Raw genomic sequence first — 16,459 nt, forward strand, 5'->3', positions numbered from 1 at the left:
CTAAAATTTTTTTTATTCTTTAAATTAGTCTTTGAAAGACTTTTTTAATCAAATTCGTCTTTCAAAGATTTTGAATTAATCATGTTAGTCCTTCCATCACTTTCTTTGTTGATAGTGTCAAAATTTGTTAATATGATACGTTAAGTGACATCCCAACACAACTAAGAGTTTTAATTGACTATTAACATAATAAGTTTATGAGATTAGATCAAATCAAAACCTAATTGAGGAAAAAATTTGAGGCATTGAAATCCCTCGGTTTATGGTTGATTTGATCTAATTTTATAAACTTATTAGGTTTTTGACTCAATTAAGACTCCTAGGTGTGTGTTGAGATGTCACTCAACGTGGCACATTAGCAAATTTTGATACCATCAACAAAGAAAATAACGAAAAGGACTAACACGACTAGTTTAAAATCTTTAAAAATTGAATTTGATTAAAAAAATTTTTGGAAACTAGTTTAGAGAACGAATAATCTTTCAAAGACTAATTTACTCATTTACCCAAATTTTGAAAAGAATCAATGAACATCACAAATTTTTTAGCTGATGAAACAAGTGTTAAATGCAATCTATAAGCAAGACAATAAATATAATGGGTATACTCACAGCCTTTCATAAACAATGCTTGAAACCCATTTTATTCATTGTGCATATTACTAGTTCTATCGTATCTTCGTCCTCTTCTTACTCAATCTCTTTTATATATTATCATTAAGAAAAAGTATAGGAAAACAATTCTCCTACAAGACAACATAAACCAATTTTATTATAATTTAAATTTTATAAATAAATAAAAATTTAAAATTTAAAATTCAAATTAAAAAAATTATATTTACATTTATCCTAATCACATTTATAGTACACAATAAAAACAATCCATAAAAAATCTAATCCCTTTACATTCACTTGAAAACAGTCGAATCTTTCCCTCCACAAATCCGCCGTCTCCACACAGTTTTCAGCATCGCCGCCCACCGACCACTGCCGCGTCTTTTGTTGCGCTGCGTGGCCTCTTCTTTGCGTCCCGCCGCCGTCCTTCTTCGTTAGACATAACCGCCTCCACTGCCGCGGGATCATAATCCCGACTCATGTGCACCGCCGAACACCATGGCGGCCTCCATCCGTCGTGACACAGCCACCGCCAGGCCTCCATTCACGACGCGCGATCAACTACTCCGATCCATGGTGACTTCTCCACTCGCGATGCGCAACCTTCGTGACTTCCTCCTCGCAACATGCCACCGTGAGTCCCCCACCGCCCACATAACGCCGTCCAAGACGTCATCGTCGGCCACCGTGGCTCTTCTTCTCCTCTTTTTATTTGGTTTTGAATGATCTTTTAACTAGTTTTTTATGTTTCTTTTTCTTAAATTTTGGATGATTTTTTTATTGGTTTTGGATAATTATTTTTTCTATGTTTTGTACGTTTTTTTCCTTAAAATTTGGATGATTCTTTATCTTATATTTTGATGTTTTTTTTTTAGTTTCAATTTTTTTAAAAGAGAAATCAGGATTTGCGTAATAAATGATAAAAATTGAATTAGAATAAGAAGAGTTAATTAATAATCATTAGTTTTGTATCTTTTAAAAAATAAAATTTAAATAATCACTAATTAATCACAATCAAAATATGTGCTATGATACTCTATGTCATTGTAATTAATTTTTTTTTTCAAAATTAAAAAATTCTCTTCCTTCTTCACTTATTCTATTTTTTTTGGCTTCTTAATCTATATATCTCAATTCCTAAAATTTATTATCAAAATGTTATTCTTTTCAAATTATTTATCTACATGTTATTATTTTGCTACAAGAGTATCTATTATATTTTTTTTGGTTTATTTGATAAATTTTTTAATATTTATTACAAAAATATTAGATAATATTAATTTTTAAAATTTTACAATAAAAATTAAATATTGAGATATAATTTATTTTAAAAAACTTATAATGTCATAAAATTATTATGGCCACAAATACTAATACATCTTTAAAAGTATACAAATTTAAATTTGACTCCAGAAATTTTTTAAAATATGAAAATCTTACCCCTTCAACATTCTACTACACATGCATAGTTTACCTAAAATAAGTACAAATTTTACTCCCTTAACCCTTTTGTTATATGTGCATATTGTTCTAATAATATAATTTTTTTTTTTTAGAATTAATAGTCAAATTGATCCCTAAAAATAAGGATATTTTTTAAATTCGTTTATAATTTTTTTTAATTAAATTGATCTTTCAAATATTACGAATTAATCATATTTGTGTTTTAGTGACTTTATTAATAATTTTTGTCAACGATTAATGACGTAGAATGTTAACTGATAGCATACATAATACCTAACATGTCCAATTAGACACTTATCAAATATGTTTATGAAAGTTTATCAATTAGTCGCTAGGTCATATTAAAAATATAGTTTATGTAATTGAGAAAAATAACTTAATTAATAAATTTTCATGAATATATATATCTAGTCAACATCTAATTAGACATATCAAGTATTATGTATGTTGTCAATTAATATTTCATATCGTCAATTGTTAACAAAAATTATTAATAAAATCATTGAAAAATAAATATGATTAATTCGTAATTTTTAAATAACTAATTAAATTTTTTTTGGTGACCGATTTTTTTTGTGACTAATAACTAATTTAATTAAAAAAAATCTTTTAGTAACGAATTTGAAAAAGATCGTTTCAGGACTAATTTAATTCGACTATTAACTTTTTTTTTAAATATAGAAATTTGACACGTAAACTTTGTTAAGTATGCATGAAGTCAATATGCACTTTTAGAAATGTTCAAAAGTTCGGTTTGCCTAGCCCTAGTAAAAGCCGTTTACTATGAATGTGCCTAACCTCATAGTGATGTGCCTATTAAGAGGATCTTGGAATGTTAGAGGCTGCTACACATGGATATCAATGATATAATTTAAAACGTTATACATAATACAATTAAATTTGATTCACACTAATTATAATCAAACTATATTTATATTTATAATAAAATATTATTAAAAATATTAGAATATAAGTGAAGGTTTTTTTATTTATATAAAGTTTAATTATTCTGCCATGAAACGTTTGATTATTTTGTTGCAAAATTTTAATTAAGGTAAAGTATTAAATTGGTTCTCAACGTTTGGGCATAATTCTGTTTTAGTTTTTAAGATTTAGAGTGTCCTATTTAAATAAAAAAAAAGTTTCATTTAGTTTCAACGTAGTTTCACCGTGAGATCAAAATTAAATAAATAATGGAATGTTTTATACGACAGCAGTACAAGAACAAAGTCGATAATTTGGAGAACAAGTACAAGCTCCAGAAGCACAAAATATTTATCATTCTTCTTATCATTTAAATGAAATATTTTTTATAGAACTAAAAGAATAATAAATAAATGTATTGATGCATTTACGGTTGATTTTGTGCCTCTAGAGCTTGTACTTATTCTCCAAATTATTGATCTTGTTCTTGTACTACTATTATGTAGGACATTCTATTAATTATTTAACTTTGACCTCACGATGGGACTACATTAAAGCTAAATGAAATTTTTTTGGATTCAAATAGGACACTTTAAACCTTAAAAACCAAAATAAGACTATGTCTAAACATAAGAAATCAATTTATTACTTTACCCTTTTAATTATTTTGGTGATCACTTTTCTTGAAAAATATATAAAACAATACATATAATAAATATACATGAATATGTAGTAGTAGCTTATTTAATGATTAATTTGTAGTGTTTACAGAAACAATAATATTAAAAAGATAATAATCTAAAGTTATTTTATTTAATTTAATAGTCATAATTTAACGTATACAATTATATATTTATTATATTTAATATTATCAAATTATTTCTAACAATAATTAATAAATAAAAAATAAGATAAATCATAAATAAAAAGACATAAAATAAAAGAACTTTAAATTGCATTGAAATGGTTTTTTATTTTTTTGCAAATATTTTTGTTATAGAAATTATTTTATAATTATTAGAAAAAAGTTTAAGAGTTAATAATTTTTATTTATAATGACCAATATTTTTAGTGAATAATCTTGGTCCAGCAGTTTAATATCTTATTTTTAGTCAATATTTTTAAATATTATTAATTAATTACGAATCAAAAATAATAAATTTTGTTAGTCTTATAATATCTCTCGGTAAATGTTATTCAAGAAAACGAATTTTACCCTATATAGTGGTGTATAGTACGTTTCTATGTGGACACTTGTTCCTCTGAAATGGCAAAAAACTTGTCTTAAGTCAATTATAATAAACATAATAATTCTCTACAACTTTAGTAGATAGATGCATGAAAATGTCAAGTTTGAAAAAGCTAGCTAACTCACCAAATTGTGTTCCTCATATTCGCACCTTTGCACCTAACTTTGTTTCAATTCAAGTACCGCATATACACGTCACTATTATCGAATTGGAAAAGTATAAGTAGACAATAAAAATATTAAACAATGTGAATAATAGATATATCGAATGTTTATTTCACTAGGTGTACGAATAATTATTTTAATATTAAAATTTAGATGAATAATTTAGAAGTATAATGTATTTTTATTTAATTGATAGTTATTCATATTATTCAAAAAAATTATTGTTTACCTAGCACCCTGTCAAATTTCAAGCACTTTTTTCTTTCTATTCATCATGTAACACATGAACCAAGACTATTATTTGTTGTGGCATGTTAAATATATAAAATATATATTAAAAATAAAATAAATCTATTATATATTCTATTATATATATCTAATTTTACAACCAAAATATACCATATGCAGAGACGGATCCAAAAATTTTAATATGGAGGGGTCGAATTTTAAATAATTTTTTTCCTTCCATAAAAATAATTAACATATAGTTATTAGAGTTAATTTTTTAAAAGATTTATTAATATATATATAATTTTATATATATATATATATATATAATTATAATTTTTTTCGCAATTTTATTTTTGATATGATAATTACATAAAAAAATATAACAATATCAATAGTGCATTATAAAATTATAAAATACCAATAATTTATAGCGTGTTTAGTTAAAAATTATCACATATCGTATTAATTAAAATTAATTCTTTCAAAATTTTGAAAATAAATTATAAATTATTAATTATTTAAAAGATACCCTTATAAAATACAAGATATAAGATATCTTTATAAAAATTTTTCTTTTAACAACGTAAATTTAAAAGAAAAATGAGTATTTTTTACAAGAAAATAATATCTAAAGTACATAATGTGATTACCAAAATATAACTTCGTAAGTCATTATTAATATAATAATATAAATGTTAAATATATTAATATAAAAAATAAATATAGAGATTATTATATAAAAACTAATTTAAAAGGTATAAAGACTTGAGGGTATGATATTAAATAAGTAAAAAATATTAGTGAATTAAATAATTAAAACATAAATCTATCACATAGTAAAAAATAATACTTATAAAATTATTAAATTACATAATATTTTTTATTTTTTAAACACATATCTCATATATAAATATAGGTTCTTAAAATTTTGGGGGTGGCCGAGGCCACTACTCGCCCCCTCTAGATCCGTCCCTGACCACATGTCATTTTTTTATTGCAATTAGAATAAAATCTTTTCTTCCAAAATTAAAAAGTTTTTCCTCCTACTTACTAATTTTATAACCAAAATGTGTCGCATGTCACTCTCTCATTGCAATTAGAATAAAATCTTTCCCTCCAAAATTAAGGAATTATCCTTACTAGTTTTACAACCAACATATGCCACATGTTACTCACTCATTGCAATTGAAATCAAATCTTTTCCTCCAAAATTAAAGAGTTCTCTCATCCTCCATCTTCCTTTCTCTATTTCTCTAATTCCTTCAACCACTCTATCTATTTTATATATCAATATCAATATCAATATCAATGACAAATTACTAATTTTCAATCAAAATGTATAACATGATATTCTTTAATTGTATTAAAATTAAAATTAAAATTAAAATATTAAAATTGAAATTGAACTATACATATATTATATATCATTTATTACTATCTAATTTAATAATCAAATGTGTCACATGACACTCTCTTACTAAAATTGAGAGAAAATATTTTTTTCAAAATTAATAAACTCCCTTCCTAAATTCTCTTGTCTACTTCTCTCCATTTTTCTATTTCTCTCTACCATTTTTACTCTATATATAATTTATATTTTATATTAATAATTTGACAAATCAAAATATGTCATCCGGTATTTTTTTACAATTAAAATAAATTTTTTTCTTCTAAAATTAACAAACTCTCAGTCTCACTCTCATTCTTCATCTTTATTTTTCTTTCTCTTTTCTCTCGTTCTCTATTTTTTCTATCTTTCTGTTCTAGAGAAAGTAAAATTAACAAATAATATAATTCATATAAAAAATATTATTATTATTATTATTATTATTATTATTATTATTATTATATTTTTTTTAGTTTTTTATTTCGTTTTAAATTTTCACCGCTTATCTTTCTAATCTATATTTTCATTTCTTTTCTTTTAAATATTTATTACATATAATTTGGAGAGAATACTAATGTTATAATTAAAATTTAAAATCAAGATTCAATTATTTTAAAAAAAATTATAGATGAGTTAATTTTATAATATATTTTTTTATGCTAATATCTAATTATATTTTTATATACATAAAGAGAAAAGATATTATTTTTAAATAGCAAGTATAAAAATTAATTATTTTTATTTGTGCAATAAACTTAACACCTAATTAAATGTAAAAGTATACACGTTAAATTATTTTAAAATTTAGATAACGAATGTTAAAATTAATTATTAATAAAAAATTAGACTTTTTCATATAAAAATAATAACTAAAAATTTTATTATTTAATTTTTTATCTACAAATACCTTGATCTTCTTAGTTAGAGACTTTTGTCAACCTATGACTTTTTTTTCTTTATAAAAATAGCTTGAAATCTTTCGTGTCATATATAATCTATACTTTCATAACAAAGTGGACTATAATTTTAAAAAATTTATATTCCTGTAATGTTATTACGGATAAAAATATTAGTATTATATATAATAATTGATTTAATGGTTGATTTTTTACGTGTCATATAATTTTTTTGTTTGTTTTATTATTACTAGCATTTTGCTGGATATTATGTACCCGTTAATGCATATTTTTATATATTAGTGTATTTTTTTACATTAAAAAAGTGGATTTCATAATAGATGATGTATAGATTACATTTAAAAAGAAAATTAGGTCACCCATATATCAATATACTTTTGACTAATTAATTACTACTAGTTACTAATATTGGTTTAATTTCTACTAAGAAAATAGCTCCTTTTTATGGATATACAACAATACAAGTTCCTTATTTATATGTATCTTTTAAGACAGCGATACCATTCAATAATTCATGAAAATCAGCAATCACTATATGTGCCACTGGTTTTCTTATCAAAATAAATGTTGTTAATAAATTTAGGAAAAATTCATGTTCTACCACTATTTTAAATTCATGTGAAATTAATTATTAAAAATTATTAAATAATTTAATATATTTAATTAAATTATCAGTTAACTATTTTCCGCAATCAATTTTATAGGAGGTAAGTTTTCATCATTTAAAATAATTTTTTCATCTGTGCTTGCGGATATTGCAGAGATTTGGCTCTTCACGGGAATTAAATACTCATGATAGTGATGAAAATGGGAACATGTATATGTACGTATGCTACGGGTAAAAAATAAAATAAAATAAAACAAAACAAATAAAATAAAACAAAAATTATACCGAGAATAAAAATAGAAATTCCGCTAAGGTCTCATGAGTCATGAAGATGGAAATCCGTACTCGCTAATAAATTGGATAACAGAAGAGGAGGAAAATAATAAAAAGTTGTTTACTATTATTTTATTTACTATTTTTTAATTATTGTTAATTTTATTTTGTATTTTTAATTATTATTAAAATAATAAAATAACATTAATATAATAAATATGTATTAAAAATATTATATATATAAAATTATAATATTAAATTAAATAAAATAATTTTGATTTATTATCTCCTATTATTATCGAAATTAGAAATCTTACTTGGGATATATATATTATTTATTGGAATAAATACTGATTAGATTTTTAAAATTTAGAGTTAAAATTAAAATTTTTTTTAATTTTTTATTTAAAATGACCTTTAATATTATATTTTGAATTAAAATTATTTTTTAAATTTTTTTAAACAAAAATACCTTTATTTTTTTTTTTACTTCAATTTCATCATCTATCATTACTATTTTGACCACCACCACCACTCTTATTCTTACCAATTATTAATATTTAAATTTAAGAACAAAACATTTAATAACAACAATACAACATTTAAAATTTAAACAACTATCTATTTCATCTATCATCAATAACACAATATTCAAATTTAAGAACAATATCAACAACAATATCATTCATTGTAACTTAATCTTTAACAAAGCATTCATATTTTTTTAAAAGAAAAAATTAGGACATAGAATGAAAAAGAAAAAAGAATGAGGAGAAAAGAAGAATTGGGCATTGACAATAAAAAAATCTCTCTCTCTCTCTCTCTCTCTCTCTCTCTCTCTCTCTCTCTCTCTCTCTCTCTCTCTCTCTCTCTCTCTCTCTCTCTCTCTCTCTCTCTCTCTCTCTCTCTCTCTCTCTCTCTCTCTCTCTCTCTCTCTCTCTCTCTCTCTCTCTCTCTCTCTCTCTCTCTCTCTCTCTCTCGTGAGAATGAGAAGAAGAAAGAAAATGAATAGAAATGAAAATGAGTGATTTAATGGAGATAGAGAGAGAGTTAGTGAAATGAAGGTAAAATAGTTGAAATAATGATTTTATAAATAATTTTAACGTTGAGGACCATTTTGATTAAAGAACAAAAATTAAAGACGATTTTAATTTTGATTCAGATTTTAAAAGCTAAAATAATACTTATTCTTTATTCATTCATAGAAAGAATTATATGTTTAATTAATGAAGTATGAATTTAACTTTTTAATTTAGATTATATTATATTAATTTATGTCCCGTTTAATCTATTGTGTTATTATTTTTTTTGTAAATTTTAGTTTTTTCTCTATAAATACCTACAAATATATGTTGAAATTCAACCCTTTTTTTTACAGAGTAGATAAATAGAGACAGAAAAAAATGGAAAAAAATACCACCGAATGCAAATATCATTTTTTACTCTAAAGTATAATAGCTCATACGATTTTTTTATTTGTTCCATATATGAATATTTATATATTTCTTTCATCTTATGAATGGAATTATCTGACTTTGAAAGAAAAAAAAAGAGAATTAATTTACGACTGTCTTCATATAAAATTAATAGTTGATAGCTATTAAATATTAATTTGTGTTGATCAAAAATATTTTCGATCCAAATAGGATGAATCGAAACAAGTTGTGTGACCTTTTCGAGAAGGTATAGGATTAAGATGAAGATTGAAAGAAATCAGTACTATTTTTTAGGTTTCAATTGAGATGTTAATCGGAGAAAGCCAAATCGAGTAAGAATCTCGATTCAAAGAATTATGAGTAGTTTCCGAAAGAGTCGTTCGAATACTGATGGAAGCAGGAAAGTTCGTGATTTTTATCGCACTAGGTAAATATTGGAAATATCTACAATCACACTATGGGAACGGTTACCAAGAGTGATTGTATTGCAAAATCGTAATTTTCATTTAATTGTAATTAATTATAATTAAGTTAATCGTTATGTAAGATAGTCTATAAATACTGTGAAGCATTAGGGAATAGGGGTTGGAACTTTCACTCAGAAAAAACACTATAAGCATTCTCACATCTCAGCGATTTCCTGAGTTTGCGATCGAGTCACACTTTCTGTAGGGTTCCTTCCATCTTCTTTATTCAATTTATTTTTCTTTTCTGTAAAACTTAATATTTCAATTAAGTTAATTCTTCAAGTGTTCTTTAATTCCTTTGTTCCACTTTTCTGCACTTTATTCTTTTTTATTAGTCTCTTAATTTAATTTGACTTATTGTTATTGCTTTTCTTTTTATTTAAGAACTTTAATTTTCGAACTGCATTTATCAACTTTACGAATTTATTTTATTTTTCATTATCAAAATTAGTCTAATTGAAGACACTTTGATGCACTTCTAGAAAACTGGTACTCGCACAGAGGAGTTGGTTTCACTCCCAGACTATTAGAATCGAACCACCATCGATTTGTTAAAAATCGACAAAATAAATTGGCACGCCCGATGGGACAGTTTTAAATCGAAGTGTGTCAAAATAGTGGTTTTCCACAAGTTTTCTGGTGTATGCGATTACGAAGTGGGAAGATCATTCACATGGTTGATGAATTGTCAAATGTGAATGGTGGTTCGTCCACCAACGATAGCATACCGGTATCCATGCAACAAGCCGACATGTCTTCACGTTCGGAAGGTGCAATTGGAACTGAAAGCATAGTTGTCACAACTATTCAAACTGGAAATGTGGGACGTAATATTCGTCCACGGGGCCCTGCGCCACCATATCAACCTCCATTAACCGTTGGTTGGTCTCCTTATGGTCTTCCTGCTGGTTATACCCCACCAGTGGGTGGGTTTATGCCACTTATCTGTTTTGAGAATATTAATTGAGTGAATAATATGCAAAACCCACAACAACATTCTGAGTATTCTCGTGAATATCAAGTGGCTCCACTTCGAATACTACCAATTCAATGGCAGTATATCGACAACAAGTGGAAGAAAGTAACAATGACTTGGTTAATTTATTGACTCAGAAAATGACTACAATTCTGAACCCCATGATGGCCGATCATGAATCAAGATTCGAGCGTCTTGCTAGGCAAGTTGAGAGGATTGCTCGAATTGTTGATTATGATGAAGGTGAGAGGCATAACGCTCGAGGGAATCTTGAGGGGTTGAAAAATATTTTTCAAAATGAAAATCACATTTCAAATCGTGAAAATCCCTGCTTGGTTCATCGAAATGAGAATGCTGATAATGTTTTACATGGGTTGCGTGGTGATCGTTATCAGGTTACTCGGATTATAGAAGAGGTTTTAAATCGGGTTTGATTAAATGTTGGTTTTATAAATCAGCCACATTTTGTATCTGCTTTTCCCCAAGTAGTTCAAATGGCTAAAGTGTCACGAGGGGTGAAAAATCCGAAAATAGCTACAAAATTTGCTGGAGAAGTTGGAGAATCGACAACTGAACATGTTGCTCGCTATTTGGTCGAGATTGGGAACCTAGCCAATGATGAAAATTTAAAAATGAAGTTTTTTCCTTCCTCATTGACAAAGAATGCATTTACATGGTTCTCGAATCTTAGACCAAATTCGATTACAACATGGAATCAGTTAGAGACTGCTTTTCATGCTCAGTTTTATCGAGGGGAAATGAACGTAGCGGTTACCGATTTAGTAGCCTTGAAACGTGAAGATGGTGAAACCAGTGATGACTATTTAATACGTTTCAAGAATGCTAGAAGTAGGTGCTATGTGACGTTACCTGAAAATGAAATAGTGAAGATAGCAACCATGGGGTTGGGTTTCTATATGCGCAAAAAATTGCTTAATGTGCATATTCCTGACTTGGCCCACTTGGCTGAAAAAGTTTGACAGATTAAGCTTATGAAAAAGGAAAAAGAAAAACATAGAACGGAGCATAGGTCAAAAAATAAACCGTTTACTCGAAAAGAGAAGGTTGCTTATGTGACCATGGAATCCTCAGAGGAGGAAATTGATTTCGAAACAAAAGTCGATTTGGCCGAACTTAAGAAAGGGCCTCCATATGTTTGTTCATTATTGAAAAAACTCCCTGGTAGTGAAAAGTCGAATGAATCAAAACTTAAAAGTGGAAAGAAATATAGTTTTGATATCTCAAAATCTGATCAGATTTTCGATGTGTTGCTTAAAGATAAACAATTAGTTTTACCTGAGGGTAGAACTTTGCTTTCTGTAAAAGATTTGAAAGGGAAGCCTTACTGCAAATTTCATCAAGCAACAAGTCATTCGACTAACAGTTGTGTTTGTTTCATGGATTTGATTCAAGAGGCAATCATGGAGGGGCGTCTGAAATTTGATGATGGCAAAAAGGAGATGAAGGTTGATGTAGATCCCTTCGAAACTGATGCCAATTATGTAGAACCCTGCTTTGGAGTGAATCTGGTGGGGCTGTCTTATGACTTTGATGTGGCTCTTGATGATTTTGAGTCACAAGTGAGATCGGTGTATCCTCAAACAGGGGATGGTTTGTTGGACTTTTTGGTCCAGCAAAAGATCAAAGACCGGGATATATCTTTGTGTCCACGGTATAATACTGTTTTTTTATACTGAAGCGGCAGCGATCTTCGAAAAGGAGAGAATGAAGAAAGAACTAGCCCATAGGGAGGAACAAGCACGTCAGAGGCAACCAATTCGACGTGTAGAAGGCTCAAGTTCTAAAATCCCTCAGCATGATGTAACAACACCTCTAAGCCAATCTTAGGCTATTGGTGTTCAGTGGATCAGAAACTTTCAGGAGTTTCAAAAGCGTGATAATTTGTATCGACGTAACCCACAATGGGGACATCGAGCACCATCTCGGAATCAATATGCCGCTTATCGAGGGTGAGTTAGAGGATACCCGAGAGGAAGGGGTGGAAGAAGAAGTTTCAATCAGAATAAGAAGCTTCAAAATGATACAGGAAAGGAAGCAAGCAAGGGGGCAATTCCCTCTGTGCATTCCCGGATTGTCTTTCCTTCTGATGGAGAAACTTATCCCAAGGATATTCTATCTCCAGTAAAGATGGAAAAAGGGAAGGCAGTTGCTCAGTCCTCTAGGATTGATAAACATAAAGATGCTGATGCCGGTGAAGAGTATTTTGATGAAGGAAATGATGACATGGTAGGAACGATTTCGATTATTCCTACTGAGTATCTTGGAGAATGCGAAAGTAATCTAGATGAAGATTATGACCAAGAGGATGAAGAGGCTTTTTCTTTCATCCGCATAGAAGACGAGCCAGGTTTCTTTGCTCGTCCAACTGAGAGGCAGATGTCTCATTTGCGTCCCCTTCACATTGTTGCTGTTGTGAATGGGTTCAAAACAAATAAAGTGATTATTGATGGTGGAGCAGCGATAAGTCTCTTACCTGAAAGGATGCTAGGGAAAGTAGGGAAACATTATGAGGAGTTGGTCCCTAAAAATATCGCTGTAACTGACTTTAGCGGAAATTCCACACCAGCAAAGGGGTTGGTTACTTTGATTGTGAAGGTAGGGTCTTCAGAGAGACACTCTGTGTTTGTGGTAGTGCCATCGAAGGCTAGTTATAATGCCTTACTTGGAAGAGATTGGATCCATGGAGTGGGTGCTGTGCCATCTACAGTGCATCAGAGCGTGCTTCTATGGACTAAAGAGGGCAAGCCTGAAATTGTCAAGGCAGATTCGAGTATATATGTCGAACATGCATGTCGATTTTAGGATATATAATCGAAAATTGAAGCCTTTAAATATTGATCGATCTCTGAATCCTTACAATTGTGAAGGTTGTTATTTGACTTCTGAAGGACTTTCGGTGAAGTTGCGCTATCCAGATATGCCCTTCGAGCCGACAGGTTGGGATTGTTCTTCTTGAAGACCTTGAAGGCTAAAAATCATGGACCAAGTTGAGGTAGTTTTCGATTACCTGGTAACCTTGCATAATTATTTATATAATTTCCAAGTTTTAGAGAATAAAGATGATTCTTCTGATAAAGTTGAGTCAGATAGGATTAGTAAATCTACTAGTTGTAGTATATTTGATTCGACACCTTCAGTCGAATTTAATTATAATTTCCCTATTTCTTGTAATGATACTGATAACACGAGTTGGACTGCCAATTTAACAGCAGAGGCTCATTGTGTAGAAAATAAAAGTAGTGTTGATTTAATCAAAGATCAAGTTTCTTCTATTTCTAATGATTCAATCGATTTTACTTTTGATTACATTTATGATTTGGAGCCTTTGGGATTTGAGAAATATTCAATCAAAGATGATCATTATAAGGGTTTCGAATCACAGGATCCTTTAGAAGAAGTTAATTTGGGGACTCATGATGATGTTCGAATTACATATGTTTGTAAAAATCTTGTTGATCCTTTTCGAACAGAGCTTCTTGATTTGTTACATGAATTTAAAGATTGTTTTGCATGGGATTATCATGAAATGTCTGGTCTCGATCGTTCATTAGTGGAACATCGATTAGCATTAAAACCTAATGCTCGACCTGTGAAGCAAACCCCAAGACGTTTTGCTCTTGAAATTAATGTGAAAATTAAAGAAGAAATAGAGCGTTTGATTAAAGCAAAATTTATTCGAATTGCTCGTTATGTGGAGTGGGTGTCGAATATTGTTCCGGTGATGAAGAAAAATGGAAAATTGCGGGTATGTATTGAATTTCGAGATTTAAATAATGCTACCCCAAATGATGAATATTTCATGCCAATTGCGGATATGTTGATCGATTCTGCAGCAGGAAATCAAATCCTTAGTTTTATGGACGGTTATTCTGGATATAACCAAATTTTTATTGCGGAAGATGATGTGGCTAAAACTGCCTTCCGTTGTCCTGGAGCATTGGGTACATATAAGTGGGTAGTTATGCCATTTGGTTTGAAGAATGCTGGAGCAACGTATCAAAGGGCAATGAATGCCATTTTCCATGAGTTTATTGAAAAATTTATGGAGGTGTATATTGATGACGTGATGGTCAAATCAATTTCTGTAAGTCAACATATAGACCATTTAAGAAAGACGTTTTTGACTATGAGAAAGAAATGATTGAAAATGAATCCTTTGAAATGTGCTTTTGGGGTATCGGCCGGAAATTTTTTGGGTTTTGTTATCCATAAAAAGGGGATAGCTATCGATAAAAAAATAAAGCAGATGCAATAATATCTTTGTCTGCTCCCAAATCGAAAAAAGAAGTACAATCGTTTTTGGGTAAAATAAATTATCTTCAGATATTCATTTCGAATCTTTTGGATAGTACTAGAGTGTTTGCACCTTTAGTAAAATTAAAAAGTGGCTCAACATTTGAATGGACCACAGAGCATCAATTGGCATTTGATGCAATAAAATCCTATTTGGCTAAAGCTCCAATCATGGCAAATGTTCGTCCTTGTGAACCTTTGAAATTGTACATTGCAGCTTCTGAAAATACTATAGGATGTATGTTAGCCCAAGATGATGAAAACAGGCATGAACGGATTGTTTACTACCTTAGTCGAGTTCTAACTGATATTGAGACAAGGTATTCCCCGATTGAGAAATTATGTTTGTCATTGTATCATGCTTGCATGAAGTTGAAGTGTTATATGGTGGCTAAATCGGTGAGAGTTGTTGCACAAACCGATATTATTAAATATATGCTTAGTTTCCCTATGCTAAGAGGGCGATTGGAGAAATGGATGTTAACATTAACGGAATTCGATTTGCAGTATGTCCCAGCGAAGACTGTTAAAGGACATGTCATTGCAGATTTTCTTGTGGATAACTCGAAAAATCTGAATGATCAGGGGGCAAACATAGTTGATGTAGAGGTCAACTATTGGAAATTGTATTTTGATGGATCTAAGCACAAAGATGGTGCAGGGGTTGGAATCCTCATTATCTCACCAGAAGGTATCCCGTCAGAATTCTTGTTTGAATTAAAATATCCTTGTTCCAATAATGTTGCAGAATATGAGGCTTTAATTTTAGGTCTCGAAATTTTAATCGACAAAGGGGCTTTAGAAGTTCAAATTCTTGGAGATTCATAGTTGGTTTTAAAGCAGTTGTCAAAGGAGTTTAAATGTAATAATGAGACGTTACAGAAATATTTAGTAACTGCTTGGGAGTTGTTAAGGTCTTTTCAGAAGGTTTCTTTGGTGCATATTCCTAGAATTCATAATGAGATTGCCAATGAATTGGCTCAAATTACTTCAAGGTATCGGATTGGTCCAGAAATCATTAAGAAATTATCTAGCATTCATCAAATTTTAATACCAGCTAATGAAAGAGAGGTGTTGTGTATGGAGGAATTGGAGGATTCCGATTGGAGGAAAATTATCTCCCAGTATTTGAAAGATCCCAATACTGTAGTTGATAGAAAAATAAAGTTGCGAGCAATGAACTTTGTTTTATTGGCTGATGAGTTATATAAAAAGGGGGTCGATGGAAGTTTGCTAAGATGTTTGGGACGAGAAGATCAGAAAATTGCATTTGGTGAGGTTCATAATGGAATTTGTGGTGCTCATCAGGCAGGAAGGAAAATGAGATGGGTGTTATATTGTAATCATGTATATTGGCCATCTATGATAAAAGATTGTATTGATTATGCAAAGGCGCGTCAAGAATGTCAGAAACGTGGTTCGATACAACAAATTC

Source organism: Arachis ipaensis, chromosome B8, assembly GCF_059453495.1.
Source record: "Arachis ipaensis isolate K30076 ecotype BB chromosome B8, ASM5945349v1, whole genome shotgun sequence".
Lineage (NCBI taxonomy): Eukaryota > Viridiplantae > Streptophyta > Magnoliopsida > Fabales > Fabaceae > Arachis > Arachis ipaensis.